General features: G+C 45.3%; 1 non-coding gene across 1 annotated transcript; it reads left to right on the top strand.

Annotated features, from left to right (window-relative positions):
• Positions 1–23,256: 23,256 nt before the first annotated feature.
• On the top strand, positions 23,257–23,374 carry LOC132004667 (U5 spliceosomal RNA). Its single transcript, XR_009400611.1, has one exon. It is a non-coding gene; the product is annotated as a U5 spliceosomal RNA (small nuclear RNA).
• The last annotated feature ends 1,612 nt before the right edge of the window (positions 23,375–24,986 follow it).

The following is a 24,986-nucleotide window of genomic DNA, read 5'->3' as shown; positions in this document are numbered from 1 at the left end:
TATCTGGCCCGTGTTGGGAGCAACAGGAAATCCAGAGCTGCCTCTGTCTTCTGGGGGAGATGCCGGGATTTCAGCCATTTCTCCATCGCTGGAAAACAAAAGCCTCTGGCCTTGTGTTCTTCTCCCTGCTTCCAAGTCAGCTGGGGCTAGGAGGGTGTGGGTGGGAGCTGGACCGGGTGTAAAACGGAGCCTAAGAACATCTTGACTAAGAACGGCTTGATGAGCCTGGGAAAAGGGCCAGGGGCCTCAGCCCTGAGCAGGAGCCTTTCCAGCTTCGCCCAAAATACTGAATAGGGCAGTGACTTGGTTCAGAAATAAAGGCTTGCAGTGGAGACCTTGGAATCGGTAATGACCCTAGACACCGGCCTCATAAGGTGAGAAACACAACGTAGTGGAACCACCATCAGACTTGCAATCAGAGCTGGGCTCGGGCCCCAAATCTGCAGTGAACCAGCTGTCAGGGATCTCACTTCTCGGAGCCTCACTTAGAAAATGGAGGGAGCACCAGCGACACACCCGTAGAGAACGTGCGTTGGGCCAAGTGCGTGTGTAGCTGGGGAAAGTGACCATGCAGGTGTCCTCACTGGCTATGGGAGGGTCTCCCAACCAGCCAATCTCCCCCCAAAATTGGGAGGTCTCCTTGTCTCCTTCAGATGTACTTGCTGTTTCCACGGAAGAGAAAATACTGGGGGTGCCTGGGTGGCTCAGCTGGTTAAGCATCTGACCCTTGGTTTTGGCTCAGGTCATGATCTCAGGGTTGTGAGAGATTCTCTCTCCCCATCTCCCTCTGGATGCCCCCCCTCAAAAAAAAAAAGAAAAAGAAAAAGAAAATACTATTTTGAGAAAGTGGGCCCACGCCTTCATTCCCCATCCCTTAGTAGATGGAGCAGCCCGCGCCCTCTTGCAGCTTTCCGGCTTGGCCGCACAGCCCACGCCGCGACATGCCCATCCCCGTGTGCCTTACGTCAGTGGAAAGACCATTGAATTTGAGGGTCTTTACGGTTTTTAAAGGCAGCTACCCCTAATTCAGCCCAGCTTTAACTTTCACGGGCAATGGACACTCTCCACCCAACTTGGCAGGAGTGTTAGAAATTGTGGGGCAGTGGCGCCTGGGTGGCTCAGTGGGTTAAAGCCTCTGCCTTCAGCTCAGATCATGACCCCAGGGTCCTGCTCAGCGGGGAGCCTTCTTCCTCCTCTCTCTCTGCCTGCCTCTCTGCCCACTTGGGATCTCTGTCTGTCAAATAAATAAATAAAATCTTAAAAAAAATAAAAAAGGAAGAAATTGTGGGGCACCTGGGTGGCTTAGTCAGTTAGGTGTCTGCTTTTGGCTCACATCGGGATCCCAGGGTTCTGGGATTGAACCCTTGCTCAGTGAGAGCCTGCTTCTCCCTCTCGCTGCCGCTGCCCCTAGCTTATGCTCTCTCTCTCTCTCTCTCTGTCTCTTTTGCTCAAAAAAAAAAAAAAAATCTTTAAAGAAATTGTGACCACAGGGGCACCTGGCTGGCTGGGTCAGAAGAGCATGCAACTTTTGATCTCAGGGTGATGGGTTTCCACCCCATGCTGGGTGTGGAGATTAGTTAAACAATAAAATCTTAAGGGGCTACTGGGTGGCTCAGTTGGTTAAGCATCTGACTTCAGCTCAGGCCATGATCTCTGGATCCTGGGATCAAGCCCCACATGGAGCCTTGTGCTGGGGTTCTGTCCTCAGTGGGGAGTGTCTCTCCCACTGACCCCAATCTCATGCTTGTGTGCTCTCTCTCTCTCAAATAGTCTTAAAAGGTAAAATAAAATCCTAAAAAAAAAGAAAAAAGAAACTGTGACCACCCACATGGGATGGTTCCCACAAGGGCTTTAAGGAAGGAGATTCGGAAAGACTCTTTTTTTTCTTTTTAAGATTTTATTTATTTATTTATTTATTTGACAGACAGAGATCACAAGTAGGCAGAGAGGCAGGCAGAGAACAGAGAGAGGGAGAAGCAGGCTCCCTACTGAGCAGATAGCCTGATGCGGGGCTCTATCCCAGAACCCTGAGATCATGACCTGAGCTGAAAACAGAGGCTTAACCCACTGAGACACCCAGGTGCCCCTTGGAAAGACTCTTGACACAGCCCCAGTCCCTCTCTGTGGCTTTAGCCTTTTGTAGGATTTGCAGTTGGGAACATACTGCTCTATGAAATAGTGTTTAACTGTTTAGGTCTAAGTTCCTCCACCAGATGGGAGTTCCCAGAGACCACACTCTGTCCTCCCGCCTCAGACAGGGGTTCCGGATAGCGCTCTCAACATTCCAGTCAGGTTCTGGACCCAGCAAGCGCATGCGAGTTGAGCAGGATCCCGTGCTGTGCGGGAAAGGCCCGGGATTGGGTAGACCCTCCCTGGAGTGTAGAAAGGGACCCGTTTAATCCAGACTTCCGTGGGCGCTTGAAACACAGGGACGCTAAGCCAGTAGAGTAAGCTGGAAAAGAAGGTTCCCCGCTCTCTTCCCGATATGTGAAAGATCTGGATGGGCCAATAGTGTGGATGGGGAAACAACAGAAAGATGGGGTGAAGGAGAAGGGAACGAGAAGAAAGATATGTGAGTGTCATGGGATCCAGGAACAGCCTGGCACTGTGGGGAATTTGGGGAGGAAAGGGTCCCTGAGAGGGCCAACTGCCCAGCTGGGGTTTGGGTCTCCACTACCAGTCAGCAGAGCCCAAATCCCTGACCAGGCTCAGGAGCTCCGATGACCCCCCTCTTCTCTCTGCGAAAGTACAGAGAGGACCCCTTTCCTTCCCCCTTTCAGGCTCCCAACACATGACTTTTTAACAGGATTTTTCACGTGGGATTCTCGATGTGGGGTCAAGGGACATGAAACAGGCCAGCTCTGGAATTAACAGGTCCCTGCTCTGCCCGTGCAACCTGGCCCTGGGAGCACTGCTCTGAGGGTCCACCCACAGTCCGGGCAGCCCTCCTTTGAAGGCCAGGAGGAGAGCCTCCACTTTCCAGACTGCGGGCGGGAGTGAGTCACGGTCTAACAATGTGATCTGACAAGGGCTGCCGCTCCCTGGCCGGTCTTGCCCACAGCCTCTTGCCACCCGCCCGCCAGCCCTCCCGGGTTCTCCCTGGGCGTTCCTCAAGCTCACAGAATGTGCAGATCACGCTGGTGGCTTTTCTGTGCACTCCCCGCCAACCCCAGAGCCAGTTTACTTTTAGTAAGGCAGACCTCATTGGGGGCACCCAGCCAAAGGGATGGGTCCGAGGTGGAAAATGCCAGAATGATGGGGCACCTTTTCCAGAATTGAGTCCAGGCCCAGAGAGTGAAGAATTAGGGGCAGAGGGAGAGCACAGGAAAAGAAACTGAGGTCTGTGTGGCAAGGAAAATCAAGTGGGCATGGTATTCAGCATGGGAGATAACAGTGTTTCTATACTCAGAACCATTGGGGTGCCTGGGGGGCTCAGTCCTAAAGTGTCTGCCTTCGGCTCCCAGGGTCCTGGGATTGAACCTCCCATCGAGCCCCGCATTGGATTCCCTGCTCATTGAGGAGTATGCTTCTCCCTCTCTCACTTCCCCTGCTTGTGTTCTTTCTCTGTCAAATAAATAAATAAAATCTTAAAAAAAAAAAAAAAAAAGCCATTACGCAGTGCACTTTAAGAGGGTGAACTTTCGGGAACCTGGGTGTCTCAGTTGGTTGGGCATTCTCGAACCTGGAGTCCTGGGATGGAGTCCCGAGTTGGGCTCCCTGGGGAGTCTGCTTCTCCCTCTGCCCTTTAGCCCACTTGTGCTCTCGCTGTCTCTCCCAAATAAATAAATCTTTTTTAAAAAGGGTGAGCTTTCTGATATGCATATTATAAATATTAATGAAGCTGGTTTGTAGGTTTTGTAAAGATTGTGAAGATGAGAGTCTGAGTGGACTGGAGGTGAGTTGTCCCCACAGAGAGGTCGTGCTGGTTATGCAGGGTGGGTGGGGCAAGGATAAGCTGTTTAGCAGGGGGACACCTGGGGGGTTCGGTGGGTTGGGTATCTGCCTTCCGCTGGGGTCATTATTCCAACGTCCTGGGGTTGAGTCCTGCGTCAGGCTCCTTGTTCAGCGGGGGACCCGCTTCTCCCTCTTCCTGTGCCTGCTACTCCCCCTGCTTGTGCTCTCTCTCTTTGGCAAACAAATAAATAAAATATTAAAAAAAAAAAAAAAAAAGATGTTTAGAAGGACCTGGCTGCCTCCAGGTTCTAGTGGATCTGGGTTGGACGGAAGCAATGGCACTCTACAGGGAGGGTGAGGTTGGGACGGGTCCCTGTCCATGGAGATCCAAGGCCTATCCAGAATTTGCCAGCCCTGTTATGAGCCTTCATTGTCCACACTGGACATCCTGAAACACCACCACCCAAGTGACCCCTTCCACTGATTCAGATAACAGCATGCATTTCCTAGCAACCTTGAGACCCACCCACGGCAAACAAGGTACATGTTTAGTTGCATCTAGAGCTCATTACGTCCTCATTCTTTTTGTCCGCTGCTTTTAACTCTCACCTTTAATTTATGTTCTCCTATATCTTAAGTATCTTGTAAGCCTCTGTAAACCCACTGCACTACAAGGCAAGCTATAAATAACATTTTTAAAATAAAATCTGCAAATGTACATGTGTCATGTACATTTTCTCTTTTGGTGCTCAGAACGGCCCATGTGGAAGGTAAAGGTAAAGCTATTCCTATTTTGAGGCTGAACCAGATTAAGGAAGCTGGTCGAGGTATCTGGCTATTGAATGGTGGAGTAAGAACCAAAATTCGTATCCAAACTCTGAAATACCACTTCTTCCTCTGCAGAAGGTACCAGAACCAAGCCCTGGAGGAGGACCAGGTTGTCTTCCTGCCGCCTGGCCAGTGTACACATCACCACCCAACAATGCAGACAGGACTTTCAATGGTGAAGTGTCTGTGCCCATCTGCTCAGTGGGGGCGACCAGGGCCTCAGGGGAAGGAGAGAGATGGCTTTTCCACTTCTCTTTCCAAGAATTCAAAGTGAACAAATGTTGCTCCTTCCAGTCAGTCAGACATGTTAATGGGTACTTTCCCTCAGAAAAAGGGCAAATAGGACACACTTCTCCCAAGCCTGAGGAACAGGTCCTTGCTGTTCTCTGGAGGGCTGCTGGCATCTCCTGATTTGACTGGGACAGCTCTGCCTTAAAACCCCTCTCGGCGGGGCGCCTGAGTGGCTCAGTCGTTAAGCATCTGCCTTTGGCTCAGGTCATGATCCCAGGGTCCTGGAATCGAGTCCTGCATTGGGCTCCCTGCTCAGTGGGGAGTCTGCTTCCCCCTCTCCCTCTGCCTGCTGCTCCCCCTGCTTGTGCTCTCTCTTTCTCTCCGTCAAATAAATTAATAGAGTCTTTAAAAAACAAAAGAGGGGCACCTGGATGGCTCAGTGGGTTAAAACCTCTGGGGGATCTGAATAGGAGTCTCTAGGGCCAATTACATTTGGGAAGGACCCCAGAAGGATATGTAAAGTCTATCTTTGGGACGCCTGAGTGGCTCAGTCGGTTAAGCATCTGCCTCCGGCTCAGGTCATGATTCCAGGGTCCTGGGATGGAGTTCCGCATCGGGCTCTCTGCTCAGCAGGGAGCCTGCTTCCTCCTCTCTCTCTCTCTCTCTCTTCCTGCCTGCCTCTCTGCCTACTTGTGATCTCTGTCAAACAAAAATAAATAAATAAATTAAAAAAAACAAAACAAAACCATCTCAGAGGAGCCTCTGCAGGGATGGCTGCCATACTTATGGCCATGGTCCCAGATTCTTCCCATTTCTCGAACTCAGAGTGGGAAATAAAATGGGCCACACAGCAAGGAAAGTGTCTTCACTAACACACATTGATCACAGTGGTGACACAGAGATGGGTCATATACCCTCTGCTTTCCAGTCTTCCGTCTGAGGTGTCGCAGGAATGAGGATGCAAGATAGAGCGGACGTGATTCACAAGAGAAACTGACACCACAGAGCCTGACTGGGAAACTAAGCGGGAAATCTGGGGGGTCTGAATAGGAGTCTCTAGGGCCAATTACATTTGGGAAGGACCCCAGAAGGATATGTAAAGTCTATCTTTGGGACGCCTGAGTGGCTCAGTCGGTTAAGCATCTGCCTCCGGCTCAGGTCATGATTCCAGGGTCCTGGGATCAAGACACGCATTGGGCACCTTGCTCAGCGGGGACCCTGCTTCTCCCTTTGCCTCCACTCACCATGCTTGTGCTCTTCTCTCTCTCTCTGATAAATAGATAAAATCTTTAAAAAATAAAGTCTGTCTTCTTTATAAAACCTTATGACCCTTGCTTTTTAAACAAAGGATGGGGTGGGAAGAGAGAGAGTGAGAGAGACCAAAAGCAGGCATCAGTGATGTTAGGAGAGCAGAGGAAGGTGTTCTAGGCACAGGAGGCCCAGCAGGGGGCAAAGGCCCAGGGGTGGAATGTGGGCACACTTGAGAAGCACTGAGTAATTCCATTTGATTGGAGCATGAGGTAGTGGAAAGAAGGACTAGAAAGGTAGACCAGAGCCATATCACCACGGGGGCCCCTAAATTCCAAGCTTAGGAATTTACACTTCATTTAGTAGGCCACAGGGAACCTCCACAAGTGACTGGATTATGAGTGTGCTTTAGGAGGAGGAAAGCTCCAGCAGCCATGCTTGGGATGAACTAGAGGTAAAGGTCTCATTAGTTAAGTAACTAGAGAATGACGTGAGGCGTACAGACACCGTTCCTGGGAACTGGAAGGTAGGAAGATATTCATTCAAAGCTCCCATGTCTTGATCCTGTCTTTAGTCTGAGTACAGATACAGAGATGAACAAAGATGCCAGCCCTAGCTGATTCTGACATAGCCTTGCGCAGAGCCAAGTGAAGGAGAAGTTACCCTGCAACAGGGTCAAGTACGCAACAGAGTCAAGTGCTCCGGGACTGCCGTAAAGCTGGGGGGGGGGCGGGGAGTTGGAAATGCTCCAGAGGTTTTCCATGTAGAAAAGAACATTGATCTTCATGTCTTTCCTGACCTGCTTTAATCTAAACAGTGCTCCTCATAGATGCATTTCTGTTTAGCTGGCATCGAATATGAGGCAGTTTTGACCAGCCAGTCTGAGAGCAAACACCACCACTGACCATGGACAGGTGTCCAGATACCTGCTCTCTATTCACTTTCCTGACACCTAGACTAGGGGAAGGGACGGGAAAACTGAAGCAGCGACTGACCTACTGGACCGGGTGGTTTGAGAAGCCCAAAGACCTAGTGCTAATTCTGACCTTAAGACACATGTCCCCACCTCTCAGCTTTGCTTAATTGGGTTACAGGAATTAGTCTTGAGAACAGAGAAAAGGCAAGAAACCACATTCTCCTCACTCTTAAGCCTCTAAAGAAGAGGTCAAGTGAGGTCGCCCCTGCTTGACCTGGTGAGGACGGCCCAGCAAGGAAAATGGCTTCTTGGGAGACATCACAAGGCAGGGCAGCACGGGGCAGGCGGGAAAAGACAATGACAGTCAGACCAGGGGACAGCTGGGGCAGGACACCCTGGCCCCGAGGAGATACCTGCTAATTACTTACAGATTGCGTGAACGAATCCCAGAGGTCAGTGGGCACTCGTTTTAGGAGAAACAAAACTGCAGTGAGACACCATCTTTCACTGATGGGATAGGCAAAGATCAGAAGTTTTGTAAGATTCTGTATCAGTGAGGGTATAGGAAACATACCCCCCAGGGCCCTTCTGATGTAGCCATAAATGGGCAGCTTCTGTGCAAGGGCAATTCAGCTGTATCAATCAACAAATGTGTGTAATTTGCAGGCAAGCAATCTCACTTCCGGGAATTTATCCTGCAGACAGGCACACATGCAGAGAGACCTAGGAACAGTGTATTTATTTGCAGCTCTGCTAGTAATGGTACAAGATAGAAAAATAATCGGGGGCTGGCAAAATTGATTATGGCTTATCACTCAATTAAATATAGTTATTATGAATTGCGACGCGGATAGATCTACATGATCAGTTATCCAAAAAAACTGCGGGAAGAAGAGTGTGTATAGGATGGCCACCATTTGAGCAATAAAAACCAACACGTACATGTTTGTATGCCGTCCTGAGCCCGTGGGAAGAAAAATACATATTGGCTTAAAGAAGCACAGACTCTCTCTAGAAAGAAACACTAGAACACTTCTTGGGCTTACCCTCCAGGAGGATGAACTGGGTAACTGGGGCACAGGTACATTGTATATTCATTTGTACCTTTCAAATGTTGTGTTATGTACAAGGAGTACTTACCAAAAACATTTTTTAGTGGAAACAAATTAAAAAGAAGGGAATAAGGCAGGGAGGCTTACGGCTGTGTCCTCCAGCGGAGGCTCCCAGGGCAGGCTTGTCCCTGTGTGCTGGTCTATAGCGCCCCCTGCTGCTTCTTGTGAGCATGCGCGGCATAAAGACGGGGTGGGAGTGACAGGGCAGGGGATCCTTTGAGGGAACCCTGGGGTCTCTTTAAAGGGAGAGAGAGAGAAAGAGGAAAGGGTGGTGTATAGTATTAGAGCTGGAGGAGACTCAGAAAGCACACGATGTGCCCCGTGGTTTCAGAGGTACAACAGGAGGGGTGCTGGGAATGAGTGGTCCTGGGTTCGAGTACCGCACTCGCCCTCGCTGGCTGAGTGCCCTTGGACACATTACCCTCTTAAAAGTCTCAGTAATTTTTTTTCTCAGTACTTTTTAAAAATAATTTATTTACTTTTTTTTTTTTTTTTAAGATAGTGCAAGAGCAAGTGAGACAGACAGAGAGCAGGAGCGAAAGAGCACAAGCAGGGGGAGCGGCAGAAGAAGAGGGAGAAGAATCAGGCTCTTCACTGAGCAGGGAGCCTCAGGAGGAGCTCAGACCCTGGACGCTGGGATCATGACCCAGCTGAAGGCAAATGCTTCACCGACTGAGCCACCCAGGCGCCCCAAATCTCAGTTCTTACCCTGTAAATTGCTCGAATAATATCTACCTCTAGGGTTGTTTTGAAGATTCGATAGGGTACGGAGTGTGAACAGTGCTTTAGAATCAGAAAAGAGCTATAAAAATCTAGGGGATTATTTTTAACTAGCCCCTCGCATTTTATGAGAAAATCCAAGGTAGTATAGGGTAGTGGTTAAGACAGGGGACTCTGCAGCCAGAACTGCCAGACTTGGAAGCCCAGTTTTAACCACCCATGTGCTGGGGTGATCTAGGGTCAACTACTTAATTTGGAGACTGATTTTTTTTGTCTGTGAAATAGGGCTAATAATAACATTTCCATATGCTGTTGTGAAGATTAAGTGAATAAATACCTGTAAATAAAGCATTTGGAATAGCATCTGGCACTCCTGAAATGCTGAAAAGCATCTGCTATTATTGATTTCTTGTAATATATACAATGCTTTTGTACCTTATGTAGGCCTTGATAAATGTGAGCGAGTCTTACCATTTTGTATGCAAAGAAATTGAATCATGGATAAAATTAACAAATCAGGAAATGACAGATGGTGGCAAGGAAGTGTAGAAAGGGGAACCCCCTCCCTACCCTTGGTGGGAATGCAAGCTGTTGCAGCCACTCTGGAAAAGAGCATAGAGATTCCTCAAAAAGTTGAAAATAGAGCTACCCTATGACCCAGCAATTGCACTACTGGGTATTTATCCAAAGATACAAATGTAGTGATTTGAAGGGGTACATGCACCCCAGTGTTTACAGCAGAAATGTCCACAACAGCCATACTATGGAAAGAGCCCAGCGCCCCCCCCCCAGGAATATTACCCAGCCATCAAAAATAAAATCTTGCCATTTGCGATGATGTGGATGGAACTAAAGGGTACTATGCTAAGTGAAATTAAAGAGTCAATCAGAGAGAGACAATTATCATATGATCTCACTGATAATGTGGAATTAAAAAAAAAGGCAGAGGATCATGGGGGAAGAGAGGAAAAAATGAAACAAGATGAAACCAGTGAGGGAGACAAACAAGAAGAGACTTTTTTTTTTTTTTTAAGATTTTATTTATTTACTTGAGAGAGAGCGCACGCACGTGAGAGAGAGCTCTTGCACAAGCAGCAGGGTAGGGGCAGAAGGAGAAGCAGACTCCCCACCAAGCAGGGAGACCTATCTGGGACTCAATCTCAGGATCCTGGGACCATGACCTGAGCCAAAGGCAGACACCTAACCCACTGAGGCACTCAGGTGCCCCAAAAGAGACTCTTTTTAAAAAAAAATATTTTAAAAGATTTTATTTATTTATTTGACAGAGATCACAAGTAGGCAGAGAGGCAGGCAGAGAGAGGGAGAAGCAGGGTCCCTGCTGAGCAGAAAGCCTGATGTGGGGCTCAATCCCAGGACCCTAGGATCATGACCTGAGCTGAAGGCAGAGGCTTTAACCCACTGAGCCACCCAGGTGCCCCCCAAAAGAGACTCTTTTTTTTTTTTAAGATTTTATTTATTTATTTGACAGAGAGAGATCACAAGTAGGCAGAGAGGCAGGCAGAGAGAAAGAGAGAGGAGGAAGCTGACTTCCTGCTGAGCAGAGAGACCGATGCAGGACTCAATCCCAGGACCCTGAGATCATGACCTGAGCCGAAGGCAGCAGCTTAACCCACTGAGCCACCCAGGCACCCCAAAAGAGACTCTTAATCTTAGCAAACAAACTGAAGGTTGCTGGAGGGGAGGGAGGTGGGGGAATGGGGTTACTGGGTGATGGACATTGGGGAGGGTATGGGTTGTAATGAGCACTGGGTATTATATAAGACTGACGAATCACAGACCTGTACCCCTGAAACAAATAATACATTATATGTTAATTAATTGAATTTAAAAAATTTTTAAAGATTTTATCTATTTATTTGACAGAGAGAGGGATCACAAGTCGGCAAAGAGGCAGTCAGAGAGAGAGAGGGAAGACGGCTCCCTGCTGAGGAGAGAGCCCCATGTGGGGCTCCATCCCAGGACCCTGAGATCATGACCTGAGCTGAAGGCAGAGGCTTAACCCACTGGAATTTAAATTTAAATAATGGTTGAGAAAAAAAAACCCTGAAGCCTGGAGATGGGGTGTGACTTGCTCAGGCCACCCAGCTAATAAGTAGTAATAATATTCCCTCCAAAGAACCTTAGGCATCTCCTAGACATAAGCACTCCATTTCAGAGAGCATTCCCACACGGGGGTGTATTTCTTTATCCCTGCAACCCGAAGTAAAACTGGACTGGAAGGGGGATGGAAGAAGGGGGGGGGCCGTGAGGAAGAGAAGCCCTCGGGGGGAAGAGACGGAGAAGGGCTTGTGGGGAGACAAGATGCGTGTGGTGTCAGGGTCTATGAGAATTTAGCAAAGAGATGTGACATGACTAGGAAATTGAGTGGGAATTGGGGATGCCGGTTACTGGAAGAACTTTAGGGGAGTGGCTCAAGGACAGGGAATTTTCAGCCAAGTTCTTGGTAGGAAGGAACTGAGACCATGATGATAATGACCATCCCCACTGTGAATAAATATTTCCTGAAACCAGGCAGTATGTACGAGGCTATCACCCAAATGCCAAGGCCAAAAACAACCAACCAAAAACACCAGAAGGCACATAATCATGCATAAGGCACTAGATATACCAAAGGCACTGATGCTCAGGATAGACTCAATGTACAAGGGCACTCCTTATTCACGAGGTTTTCATATGACATTTCGGTGACATCTATTCTGGTATGTTCGCTGTGTACTCTGCCCAAGATATACAAATATACTCATGGCAGCTCAGGAGCTTAGCAAGTTACAGCAATGGTCCTGCATTCATATGTCTGCCACGGGCCCAGGGAACCTTCCATCTGTGGGTCCCCTTCCTTGAATGTCAACTCTGGTTCTTGTAATTTCAGCAGATATGTCAGACGCAGCAGACAGAAATCCAGAATACATAAACCTTGCATACCCCAAATGTAGGTACTGTGTTCCTTCCACCCTATTTGTACCCTACCCTAAGTTGATAAAGTAGCCTCGTCACTTTCCCCTTGTTTCTTTCTTTCTTTCTTTTTTAAAGATTTTAGTTATTTATTTGACAGAGAGAGAGATCACAGGTAGGCAGAGAGATAGGAGTTGGGGCGGGAAGCAGGCTCCCTACTGAGCAGAGAGCCCGATGTGGGGCTTGATCCCAGGACCCTGAGATCATGACCTGAGCTGAAGATACAGGCTTAACCCACTGAGCCACCCAGGCGCCCCTCCCCTTGTTTCTTGCTATGTTTATTTTTTTATTTTTTTAAGTTTTTATTTATTTATTTGACAGAGAGAGAGACAGCAAGAGAGGGAACAAAAGCAGGCGGAGTGGGAGAGGGAGAAGCAGGCTTCCCGCGGAGCAGGGAACCCTTTGCAGGGCTCGATTCCAGGATTCCAGGACCCTGGGATCATGACCTGAGCCGAAGGCAGACGCTTAACAACTGAGCCACCCAGGAGCCCTCTTGCTGTATGTTTTAATTTGACTTAATAAACCATGTGATTTGAGCATTAACATGACTTTTTTTTTTTTTTTAAAGATTTTATTTATTTGACAGAGAGAAAAGAGAGCCAAGCAAGGGCAGCGGGAGCTGAAGCAGGAGGCTCCCCGCCGAGCAGGGAGACTGATGAGGGATTGATTCCAGGACCCTGGGATCATCACCATAGATGCCCAAACAACTGAGCCACCCAGGCATCCCTATGCTGCAACCTTAGGGATAGCTCACCCGATCATGAACCCAACTGAAGGCTACCATCAGAGTATGATGATTTCCCACACAACAGAAGTCATGGGGATATTTTTTTGCAGTGAGGCAGCATGTTTAAAGTGGTGTTTTGGAAAGATGATACAGCAGCTGAGTGTGGCATGGGTTGACCCAGGGAGACTGACAGTAGAACTGAGCTAAGTCCTGGCTAGATGCTCTGGGACCCTAACTCAGTGTGGGAGCATAGGAATAAAAGGAGGGGGGTGGATTTGAAGAAACATTCTAAAGGAAACATCAGCAGGACTTGCAATATACTGGATTTAAGGAAGACCTTGTGGAAAGAGTCAAAGACCTTTCAGAACTTCAAAGGTGGAGAGTGAAGAGAGTGTTAGATCTACTGAATGAAATGGGGAGAAACAGGAAGAACTGGCTTGGAGATGAAAACTGTTAGATTTTAGACCAGTTAGTTGGTCAGTTCTAACAATGGCCTTGGCATTGATTGATCCTTTTCTCTACTCCCTACGTCCCTGTAGTCTCCAAGTCCTGTTGCTCTTTCTCATGAAAAAACTGTCTCTTGCTTTCTCTTCATACTGCCATGTCTCCAGTTCAGGTTCTTGTCCTTCTAGCTCAGGTTCTTACAATAACCCTCTAGCTGGTGCCCTCTCAGAAACATCTTGACATTGAAACTTTCTGCTTCGGCAAAGCAAAGAGAGTCATGGTGGGGGAAAGTTTAACTATTGTTCTAAATACCGCATGGCTTGTGAGAGATGGGCAAGGTCCTGCAGCCACACCCCAGTAAGGACATCACTGTAAGGACACCCAGTAAGGACATGACCCTGGGGAATGATAATGAAGGCAGGCTACCAGGCAAATAGTTGTCTCATGTTCTTGTCCATTTGGGGCTTAGGCATGGAGAATGTTAGATTCAGTGTGGTAGGGAAGAGTCACCCCAGAAATAGAGTAGTAATGAGGCTCCGTTGTAGAAGGGGTGAGGGTTAAGGGCAGGCAGGGAAGGTAACTGAGTCAGTTATGGGAATAAAAACTCATATTCTGAGTAGAGAGTAAAGGGTGGAAGGAGCAGGCATGAATGAACAATGGGTTAGGCGAGCAAGAGGTCAAATCCAGGGGTCCCAGGGCAGAAAGAAAAGAGCAGAGGTAGACAGACCAAGAATAGTCTGAGAAATCACGTGTCAGGGAGCAGGAACCCAGGCTGGGAAACTGGACAGCAACAGGTGAGGCACGAGGCAGAGAGCTGCACCTCAAGGGTCAAGAAGTCCCCCAAACAGAAAAGAACAGCAAAATGCAGCCAAAACTACTTTAAGCCAAGGGGGAGGGGGTTTCAATTTTCCAATTAGGACCGGACCCATTTCAAGGTGCGAGTTTCTTATAACTTGACAATGGTTTTTCCATTATCATCCTATCTCTTGCCTGGCCAGGGATGTTTTTAAGGCTTACAGAAACAACCATGAACAGATTCCTACTATTTATGCCTAGGCTGGTCTGAGCTCAAGGATCACTTACTTAGTCATTCCTTTAGGAATGAAATCAGCCTGCGCATCTCCCAGGATGAAGAGACCTTTGGAACTTCCCCGGGCACAGGGTTCACTGCAGATGACCAGTTCCAACACCTTGTTATCAAGAGCTTGAGATCTGAGAAATGCTTCCATGCAAGCGAGACCACTGGTAGACTTACAGAGGGCTGATGAGGATCTTGTGGGAGCCAAGTCTTCCCTAACTTGCCAATCAGGTATCAGCTATCTCTGTATTTCTTGAGAACAGAAGAAAAATGGCTGCAAAGTGACCCGTCTTTGATAGTGTTTTCAAAGCATTCTTCAATTAGTTTATTTTCACGTATTCTTTCATCACATCACTAGAGTTTAAGAACCAAAAGCTGAGGATGAGCCCCAGCTCAGCCATTAGCCGAGTGGCCTCAGGCTAACTGCCTTGTCTCTCTGGGCCTCATTCTGTTTATCTGGAAAACGAGGAAATTGGAATGAATGATTCTTAATCTTCCTTCCAGCATTAAGGGTTTTTAGCTCATCACTGTCCCTGGTGCTCTACACAAACCCCCATGGCCCAGAACACACACATACTCAGCATGGAGAAGTGGGTTCTGTTATTACCAAATGAATGACTAGGTCACCTAGGAATCCAGGCTGAGAAAGGGTCATCTAATATAAATAGTTATTGATGTGAGTTCTTATCTAACATCCCCTTAAAGGTCTTATAGCAATTTCAGGAACTGTCAGTCCACTAGACCTAAGTTGTTAATTATCTCTCTAAAGTCTCTTATACATCTAAATGATGATAATGGCTTAATAGTTTACAGCAAATTGGAACCGTGATGTCACAAAGCCATACAAGGGGTAGCAAAGATGCTGTCATTAAATAAGCCCTTGCTTTTTTTAAACAGATGACAAAACTCTACAAGGACCAAGTGTTTTGTCCAGTCACAAAGTCCCAAATGTTAAATGGTATTGCTGCATCAAAAATCTACTCCTTCCATTTCCAAATGCAGAGCCTCTGTCCTCTGAGAACACAGATCCAGACCCCCACCATCCCTGAGGTGGCTGTCTTTCTGCAGCGGTGAGGGGCAGGTTGGGGTGCGGTGCCCAACAGATTAGAATTTGCTGAAATATCCCAACCCTACCATGTCATCCTTAAAAGCCCACCTGGTCCTTTGTCCCATATATTTTCCTTTCTGCTTTAAAATGTGAGTCTCCTCTGCAGTAATACCAATCCGTGTTCCTGATTTCATTTATACCACATTTCTCCAAAGGGCTTTCTGACATCCCAAGCTTTACACATTTTCTAGAAGTAAAGAAGAAGATGTCACCTGCGGGAAGACTGGGACTTTGAGACTGAGCTTCCAGGCACCCACTGGGATTGTCCCCTTTAGGAAAAAAATGATATCTCCCATCCTTATGGTGGTTGCTGTGTCTGGCTTCAACTCCACATACCACCTCCAGCTCTAGCCGAGGTGACAGTTTTAACACCAGGGCTAGCCAGCATGGGACCCCATCCAGAACACAGAACATAATCAAGCAAGGAATGAACTTGATCCTTGACAGCTGGGCCAGGGCGTGAAGTAAGATTGTGAGAGATGGAATGATTCTTGGGTGCTTCCTGAGTATTTCATCTTGTGCTTCAGCAGGAGAGCTTAGATACTCCCTCAGGGCAAACCTGACTCTAACAACGAGAGTAAAAACATGAACTGGACAAGGTGATGGGTAGTCCTTGGCGGAGAGAGGACATGGAGACAATGAAGCATGGTAGAAGGTGCTGTGTAGCAGGCAACCCGGGTTCAAAGCCTGGATCTGACCTTAAGCCCAGAGACTTTAAGCAAATTACTTAACCTCAGTGAGTATTACCAGAAAACCTCCACCTCAAAAGATTGTTGTACAAATTTTCAATGAGGCAATTTTTATGACAGGATAATTAATAGGCACTTAATAAATGGCAACGAGTAGTATATTATCTGAAAGCAAAATGCTGTGTGCTGAATTCCCTCTTAATTCCCATTTACATCACCCTCCAGGCAGTCTCCTGACACCCCACGGAGTCCAATATGGAAGTTTTGATAACAATCAGTCAACAATAATTTAATGTGCCTGTGACTGTGTAAAGCCAGAGCTAGATGTTATGAGGGGGGACCGGAGGGAAAAAAAAGGAGCAGGTTTACAAGGTTGTAGAGGAGACATTACACAAGCTGCAGATGCTTGAGAAAAATCACAAAGCAATTTAGCAGTAGATTAAAAGAATCCAAGTTAAGTCTTGGGCTACTGGGGATGCAGAAGTAAGCATGGGGGATACAAAGGCATACTGAAGAATGGTCTTAATCAGGAATGCTTCTCTAGAATTCTGAACTTGAACTTGAATTTTAATCTTCCTTAATACATGGCAGATCTGAAGCCTGTAATTTTATAATAAAAGTACAATTTTTTGTGTTAAAAATTTGTGTGCAGGGGAGCCTGGGTGGCTCAGTTGGTTAAGCATCAACTCTCGATTTTGGCTGAGATCGTGATTTTGGCATCATGGGATGGGCCTCACATGGGGCTCCACGTTCAGCGGGAAGTCTGCTGGAGATTCTCTTGCCCTCTCCCCTTTCCCCCTTTCTCTAAAATGAATAAATAAATCTTTAAAAAATGTTTTGTGTTGGGTCACCTGGGTGGCCTCTGCCTTTGGCTCAGGTCATGATCTCAGGGTCCTGGGATCGAGTCCCGCATCAAGCTCTGTGCTCAGCAGGGAGCCTGCTTCCTCCTCTCCCTATCTGCCTCTCTGCCATCTTGTGATCTCTGTCTGTCAAATAAATAAATAAAATCTTAAAACAAAACAAAACAAAATTTGTGTGTTGGGGAGGGAATGGGGAAAAACTGCTTAGTGGATATGATGTTTCCTTTTAGGGTAATGTTTTGGAACCAGATACAAGTAATGGTTGTACAACAAAGTGAATGTACTAAATGCCACTGAATTGTTCAGTGGTTAACTGGGGCTCCTGGGTGGCTCAGTGGGTTAAAGCCTCTGCCTTCAGCTCAGGTCATGATCCCAGGGTCCTGGGATCGAGCCTGCATCAGGCTCTCTGCTCAGTGGGGAGCCTGCTTCCTCCTCGCTCTCTCTCTGCCTGCCTCTCTGCCTACTTGTGATCTCTGTCTGTCAAATAAATAAATAAAATCTTTTTTAAAAATTAAAAAAAAAATAAAATGGTTAACTTTAGGGGCACCTGGGTGGCTCAGTCAGTTAAGCGTCTGACTCTAGATTTTGGCTCAGGTCATGATTTCAGGGTTATGACATTGAGCCCTGCGTTGGTCTCATGCTCATGGTGAAGTCTGCTTCAGATTCTCTCTCCCTTTCCTTCTGCCCTCCTACTCAATCTCTCTCTCCCTCTCAAACAAATAAATAAATCTTAAAAATTCTTTTTCTCTGGGGCGCCTGGGTGGCTCAGCAGGTTAAAGCCTCTGCTTTCTGCTAGGGTCATGATCCCCGGGTCCTGGGATTGAGCCCCGTGTCAGGTTCTCTGCTCAGTGGGGAGCCTGCTTCCCTCTCTCTCTCTTTCAGCCTCTCTGCCTACTTGTGATCTCTGTCAAATAAATAAATAAAATCTTTAAAAAAAAATTCTTTCTCTCCCTCTCCCTCTGCTCCTCTCCACTGCTCTCTCATTCTCATTCTCTCTCAAATAAGTAAATAAATCTCAAAAAAAAACTTGTGGAAATAAAAATATTTTAAAGGAGTAATCCTATCAGATATTAGAATATATTTTTAAGCTACAGAAACTAAAACAGTGTGTTATCAGCACAGGAATAGATGACAGATCCAGGGAAAACAATGTGGTTAAAATCAGTGGGAACAAGATGGATTGTTCAATAAAGGATATTAGAATAAGTGGTTAACTATTTGGGAAAAAAATAAAGATAGACCCACACCTCACAGTTTATACCAAAATGAATTCCAAATGGATTAAAAAATTAAATGTAGAAACATGGAAGCGTGAGAGCTTAGAAAGAAAATATGGTAGTACTTTGTATAATCCTGGGATGATGAGGGATTTTTATAGGTTTGACATGAAGCTCTGGAAGCCAAAAGGAAAAGTTTGAGAAATTTGACTACACACATAAAACACACAAACAGAAGCAACTTTTGTATATTTGGTATGGCAAAAAATTACTACAAACAAGGTTGAAAGACAAATAAATTGGGAAAATACTGGCAATTCATATGATAGATAACTGATTTCTCCAATATACAAAGAACTTTTACAAGTTTTTAAGATAGAGTCAATTACTTCTATTGAAAATAAGCATAAGAGGGGCGCCTGGGTGGCTCAGTGGGTTAAGATTCCAGGGTCCTGGGATCGAGCCCCATATCGGGCTCCCTGCTCAGCAGAGAGCCTGCTTCCTCCTCTCTGCCTCTCTGCCTACTTGTGATCTCTCTCTGTCAAATGAATAAATAAAATCTTTTTTTAAAACATTTTATTTATTTATTTGACAGAGAGAGATCACAAGTAGGCAGAGAGGCAGGCAGAGAGAGAGGAGGAAGCAGGCTCTCCACAGAGCAGAGAGCCCGATGTGGGGCTCGATCCCAGGATCCTGGGATCATGACCTGAGCTGAAGGCAGAGGCTTTAACCCACTGAGCCACCCAGGTCCCCTGAATAAATAAAATCTTAAAAAAAAAAAAAAAAAGAAAAGAAAAGAAGCATAAGAATGGACAGTTTAGGGGCGCCTGGGTGGCTCAGTGGGTAAAAGCCTCTGCCTTCAGCTTGGGTCATGATCCCAGAGTCCTGGGATCGAGCCCCGCATCCGGTTCTCTGCTCCGCAGGGAGCCTGCTTCCTCCTCTCTCTCTGCCTGCCTCTCTGCCTACTTGTGATCTCTCGCTGTCAAATAAATAAAATGTTAAAAACAAAACAAAACAATAACAACAACAACAACAACAACAACAACAACAAAAAACGGTTTAAAAAAAAAGAATGGACAGTTTATAAAAGAAAAGCTGAATAGTCAATAGACATACGAGAATATGTTTAATTTCATTAACAATTAAGGAAATATAAATAAAACCGACAAGGTGATTGTATTTTTTTAAAAAGATTTTATTTATTTATTTGACAGACAGAGATCACAAGTAGGCAGAGAAGCAGGCAGAGAGAGAGCGAGGAGGAAGCAGGCACCCCACGGAGCAGAGAGCCCGATGCGGGGCTGGATCCCAGGGCCCTGGGATCATGCCCTGAGCTGAAGGCAAAAGCTTTACCCACTGAGCCACCCACGCACCCTGGGATTGTATTTATTGTTCATCAAATTGATGAAGAAAAAAATATATATCATGCCCAGATAATAGGTCCTCTCAGGAATTTTGGTAAAAGTATAAAATAGTATTACTGTCCTAGAGGGCATTTTGTCTCATGTGTCAACATAGTAAATCAATTTACTCTTCATAAAACAAGTAAACAAAAATAATAGGTAAAAATGGGGGGAAAAACCTTAAATGTTAATCAATAAAAGATAGGTCCAGGACTGGGTGACTCAGTCAGTTTGGCATCTGCCTTCAGCTAGGGTTGTTGTCCCAGAGTCCTAGGATCGAGCCCGACATTGGGCTCCCTGCTCAGTGGGGAGCTCGCTTCTCCCTCTCCCTCTGCTCCTCTCTACACTGTTCATGCTTTCTCTCTCTCTCTCTCTCAAATAAATAAATATAATCTTAAAAAAAACAAAAGAGGGGTGCCTGGGTGGCTCAGTGGGTTAAGCCTCTGCCTTCAGGTCAGGTCATGATTCCAGGGTCCTGGGATCAATCCCCACATCGGGCTCTCTGCTCAGCAGGGGGACCTGCTTCCTCCTCTCTCTCTGTCTGCCTCTCTGCCTACCTGTGATCTCTGTTTGTCAAATAAATAAATAAAATCTTAAAAAAAAAAAGATAGGTCCATACTACTGGAATACTATGCAGTCATTTAAAAAAAATACATACTTTGGGTGCACCTGGGTGGCACAGTCAGTTAGGTGTCCTACTCTTGGTTGCAGCTCAGATCATGAACTGAGAGTCGTGAGATGGAGCCCCGTGTCCCACTCCATGCTGGGCGTAGAGCCTGCTTCAGATTCTCTTTGTCCCAAACCCTGTTTCTAAAAATATACATACTTTGTTGAGATGCCTGGGTGGCTCAGTTGGTTGGGCGGCTGCCTTCGGCTCAGGTCATGATCCCAGTGGCCTGGGATTGAGTCCCACATCAGGCTCCTTGCTGGGCAGGGAGCCTGCTTCTCCCTCTGCCTCTGCCTGCCACTCTGTCTGACTGTGCTCACTTGCTCTCTCTCCCTCTCTCTGACAAATAAATAAATAAAATCTTTAAAAAATAAAATAAAAATACACATACTTTGATAATGTATCATGGTATATTGTTGGTTGAAAAGAGTGTTGCAGAACCATATATACGGTAGTATGCCCTCATTTTTATAAAAAAAAAAGTAAAAACTATATTGCTGGGGCACCTGGGTGGCTGAATCTTTCAAGGTCTGCCTTCAGCTCAGGTCATGGGCTCAGAGTCCTGGAATCAAGCCCATATTGGGCTCCCTGCGCAGCAGGAAGTCTACTTCTCCCTTTGCCCTTCACCCCACTCATGCTTTCTCTCTTGCTCTCTCTCAAATAAATAAATAAATAAATCGAAAAAATAAAAATAAAATTAAAAACATATTGCTTACTTCTGTTTGTACCAAGAGTAAAAAAAGTCTGGAAGGATATATATCAAATATTAATAGCAGAAATGCTTAGAAAAGAGTAGAGAAAATAGGGGATAGAAACTTACATTTTGCTGTGTATATTTCTGCAGTGGTTCATTTCATTTTATTTTTTAATTTAAATTCAATTAGCCAGCATAGAGTACACCATTAGTTTCAGATGTAGAGTTCAATAATTCATCAGTCACTCTTTTTTTCCCTAAGATTTTATTTATTTATTTATTTGTCAGAGAGAGAGAAAGAGACACACACAAAGAGAGAGAGACACAAGCAGGGGGAGTGGCAGACAGAGGAAGACCAGGCTCCCCGCTGAGCAAGGAGGCCAACATGGGACCTGATCCCAGGACCCTGGGATCATGACTTGAGCCAAAAGCAGACACTTAACCAACTGACCCACCCAAGTGCCCTTCATCAGTTGCTCTGTAGTGGTTTAAAATGTTTTAAAGCAAACAAATATTACTTTTACAATCAAATACAACAAATTGGAAGATTATAAATTATAAAACATCTGTATCAGGGAATAAGTCAAAGGAATATACATTATATCATATGTATTATTATATACTGTATTATATTAATATATACATAATCTCCTAAGTCTACAGACAGATCACCCTAAAATATGGTCTGTTGAAAATGGCAGGTACACATCATAATGTATCCCCCATCGCTTTTATAATATTTTCCTTTTTTAAAAAATTGTTTTGAAGATTTTATTTATTTATTTGACAGAAAGAGAGACAGTGAGAGAGGGAACATAAGTAGGGAGAGTGGGAGAGGGAGAAGCAGGATCCTTGCCCAGCCGGGAACCCGATGCAGGGCTCCATCCCAGGACCCCGGGATCATGACCTGAGCTGAAGGCAGATGCTTAACCACTGAGCCACCCGGTGCCCCTTATAATATCCCCCCCCAAAAAATGTAATAACCAGAAGCCCCCAAAGGGGGGAAATTTTTATAACCACCCTAAATGTAATAGAGACAGGCATACAAAGATGTACATGGATATGATAGTGCATGAACTCATCTCTAGAACTATAATTTCCAACTGTCAGGACAGAAATTAAAACTAAAAATCTTTGAGCACCATTTAATATTTACCACTATCATGTTAAATTATACCCCAGAGTTTCTATTTTGATGTGGGAAGAAAATTAGTTACGGCATGTGCTTCCCATTATGCTCCTGCATGTGTATACACATATACATGGGAGAGAGAGACTGGGGTCTTTGACAACATGGTGGGATTTCTAGGGACTCTTTCTTCTCTCTTTAACCTATTCTATATTGTTTAACCTCTCCACAAGCAGTATTATCTTTGCAAACTGAAAAGAAAAATTTAAGAAGTGAAAATTCACATAAAATGTATATATTTTTTTAAGTTGGGTTTTTTTTTTTTTTTCTTTTTTAATTTTTTTTTTAGTAACTGCTCCCAGCGTGAGGAATTCCTAAAAATGTTTTCTAATAGAGCACTGGTCAAAGAATATGTCAAAGTCGTGACCCAAGCAACACCCCTTCCCTTAACATTTGACATTTTCCTAAGCCAAAAAGAAAGCTCAAAACAACAAAAAATAAATAATCAAGATGGGGGTATATGAGGCTGGGAGTACTGGATAAACAGAAACAGTCGAACTCTCCAGGCATGTCTGGACTTTAATATCCAGTTAGGTGACCTGTAGAGCACATCACCATGATCCCTGAAGTCCTTCTGAAGATCATGGAGCATCTCTGACAAGTACAGAACACAGCTTCCCACAGGGGCTAATCAGAAGAAATCCTCCCTTCTCCTCAGTTAGGGAAATGCAAAAACCAAACATAGGACCAGACAAAACCAGACAATGCAAGTTCTCTCCAACTACTGTTTATTTGGGGATTTTATCTGTACAACACCCGAACAGCTCCATAATTGGTAGAATTTACTCAACTGACAAAAATAAAGTCAGTATTAGGGATGTCAATAAAATATCAACCCATTAAAAAGTGGAAAAGTAAAAAAAAAAAAAAAAAGTGGAAAAGTTCCAGGGACAATGAAAGAGAGTGAAAACATGGAGAGAGAAGAAGAATGTTCTCCTTTAAAAAAAAAAAAAATGGAAAATTTTGGTACCAGTATCTTGGTCTATGTTATTATTATAATACCAAATAACTGACTTTGATTTTCAGTTCAAGAGGTTGTTATTTTTCTTCTAGTAAATATAACTAGGTTTCTTAAGTCAAACAGTTGTTTTTTTGTATTAGATGCACATATATTTGGTGGGGACAAAAAACCCAACAGTTTATAGGAAAGTATGCTGTTTCAGAGCCAGATTCATGGCTGTGTTCTCAGATGGCTTTTGTGAGCATTAATGCAAGGTTCTCACCACTGGTCGGTACTGCATTAGGAAGTATGATCCCCCTACTCTGGTTTCTCTCCAGATCGCATAAATATTTCACCTTTTACTAAAGATTTCCATGGAGAGAAACAATTCTGAGTCTTCAACCCATTTTTTGAGAACTTGCTTAGGGAAAAAAATAAAAAGGATAATCTCCAGCAAATCTAAAAACAAAGACAAAAAAAAAAAAAAAAACAGTAGAAGACTCCATTCTTAACCATATTGTCCCTACCTATGAAGACTTTAGGTCTATTCTCCATCCCTATTTGACCCAATTCCACTCAGCCTCAAAGCTAGCCACCTCCTCTCCGTGATGCTCCGTGATGCTCCGGCATCACCAGTCCTATGGTTTGCACTCCTCTGAGTCTCATTTGGACATTTGAGGGTTGGGCCAAATGATTCCCAATGGCACCTCTGGATCAAAAATCCTTTAATTCCATGGTTGTACTAGCTTGAACTTTTCTATATTCTAAACCAGAACAATTTAGAGTTGGAAAGAACTTTGCAGGTTGACTTATCAAACCTGTTATTTTACAGAGAAAAGTGAAGCTTTGCCAAGGTAAAGGCCAGAAGTCTGGAGATCATCTGGAGAAGATCTGGAGAAAACACTAGGCCACCTGATTCCCAGCTTATTTTCTAAGAGACACCCCTGAGAGACTTCCCTCTTGGTGTCCAATATTTAAGATGAGCTCAACTGGAAAAGCCAGGTTTCCCTATGCGAAAGCATTTCTGTCTCTTCCCACTCCCAGCCTAGGGTCTAAATTCAACTCAACAAGAGAATCTGAAGACAACTGTCCAGGGGCGCCTGGGTGACTCAGGGGGTTGAGCCTCTGCCTTCAGCTTAGGTCATGATCTCAAGGTCCTGGGGATCAAGCTCAGCAGGGAGCCTGCTTCCCCCTCTCTCTCTTCCTGCCACTCTGCCTCCTTGTGATCTCTCTTTCTCTCAAATAAATAAATAAAATCTTAAAAAAAAAAAAATAAAGACAACTGTCCAGAGCAGAGAGTTCTTAGACGAATAGAGATGCAAGACCTCTCCTTAATTTTGACAGTGAAATAGGGAGCAACACTTCTCAATGAGGCCCCTTTTAATCATGAATATTCACATTATTACAGTGTTCAGGGAATTTGCAACAAACTAGCTTATATTAGAAAGTTAAACAGTCCTTGGGGCGCCTGGGTGGCTCAGTGGATTGGGCCGCTGCCTTTGGCTCAGGCCATGATCTCGGTGTCCTGGGATCGAGCCCCACATCGGGCCCTCTGCTCAGCGGGGAGCCTGCTTCCCCCTCTGTCTCTGCCTGCCTCTCTGCCTACTTGTGATCTCTCTCTCTGTCAAATAAAATAAATAAAATCTTTAAAAAAAAAAAAGAAAGAAAGTTAAACAGTCCTTTTTATTTTCAGCAGAACAAGGAAAAAAGGAATGAAGGGCCTGTGGGTGTTCGGGGAATAGGGGAGAAAAAGAAAGAGAGAAAAGGAGGGAGAGAAAAAAAGAGAGGGAGAGAGAAAAGGAGAGAGAGAAACTTGAGACTGGTGCCAGTCTAAGAAATGATGTTATTATTATGGGTGGAAGGGCGCAGGTTAAAGAAGGAAAGCCAGGAAGGGCACTGTTGCCAAGAACTGTTATCAATTAACATTCTGGAAGCCACAGCCATACTTCTCTTCTTTGGGAATCCTATAAAATGAGACCATAAAGATTCATTGAGCCAACAAGACTTCGGTTGCATACTGGTGCGGGTGGTAGAGAATAAGGATACAG

Source organism: Mustela nigripes, chromosome 16 (assembly GCF_022355385.1).
Source record: "Mustela nigripes isolate SB6536 chromosome 16, MUSNIG.SB6536, whole genome shotgun sequence".
Classification (NCBI taxonomy): domain Eukaryota; kingdom Metazoa; phylum Chordata; class Mammalia; order Carnivora; family Mustelidae; genus Mustela; species Mustela nigripes.
Note: the sequence above shows the minus strand (reverse complement) of the source record. Positions and strands in the feature narration are given on the sequence as shown.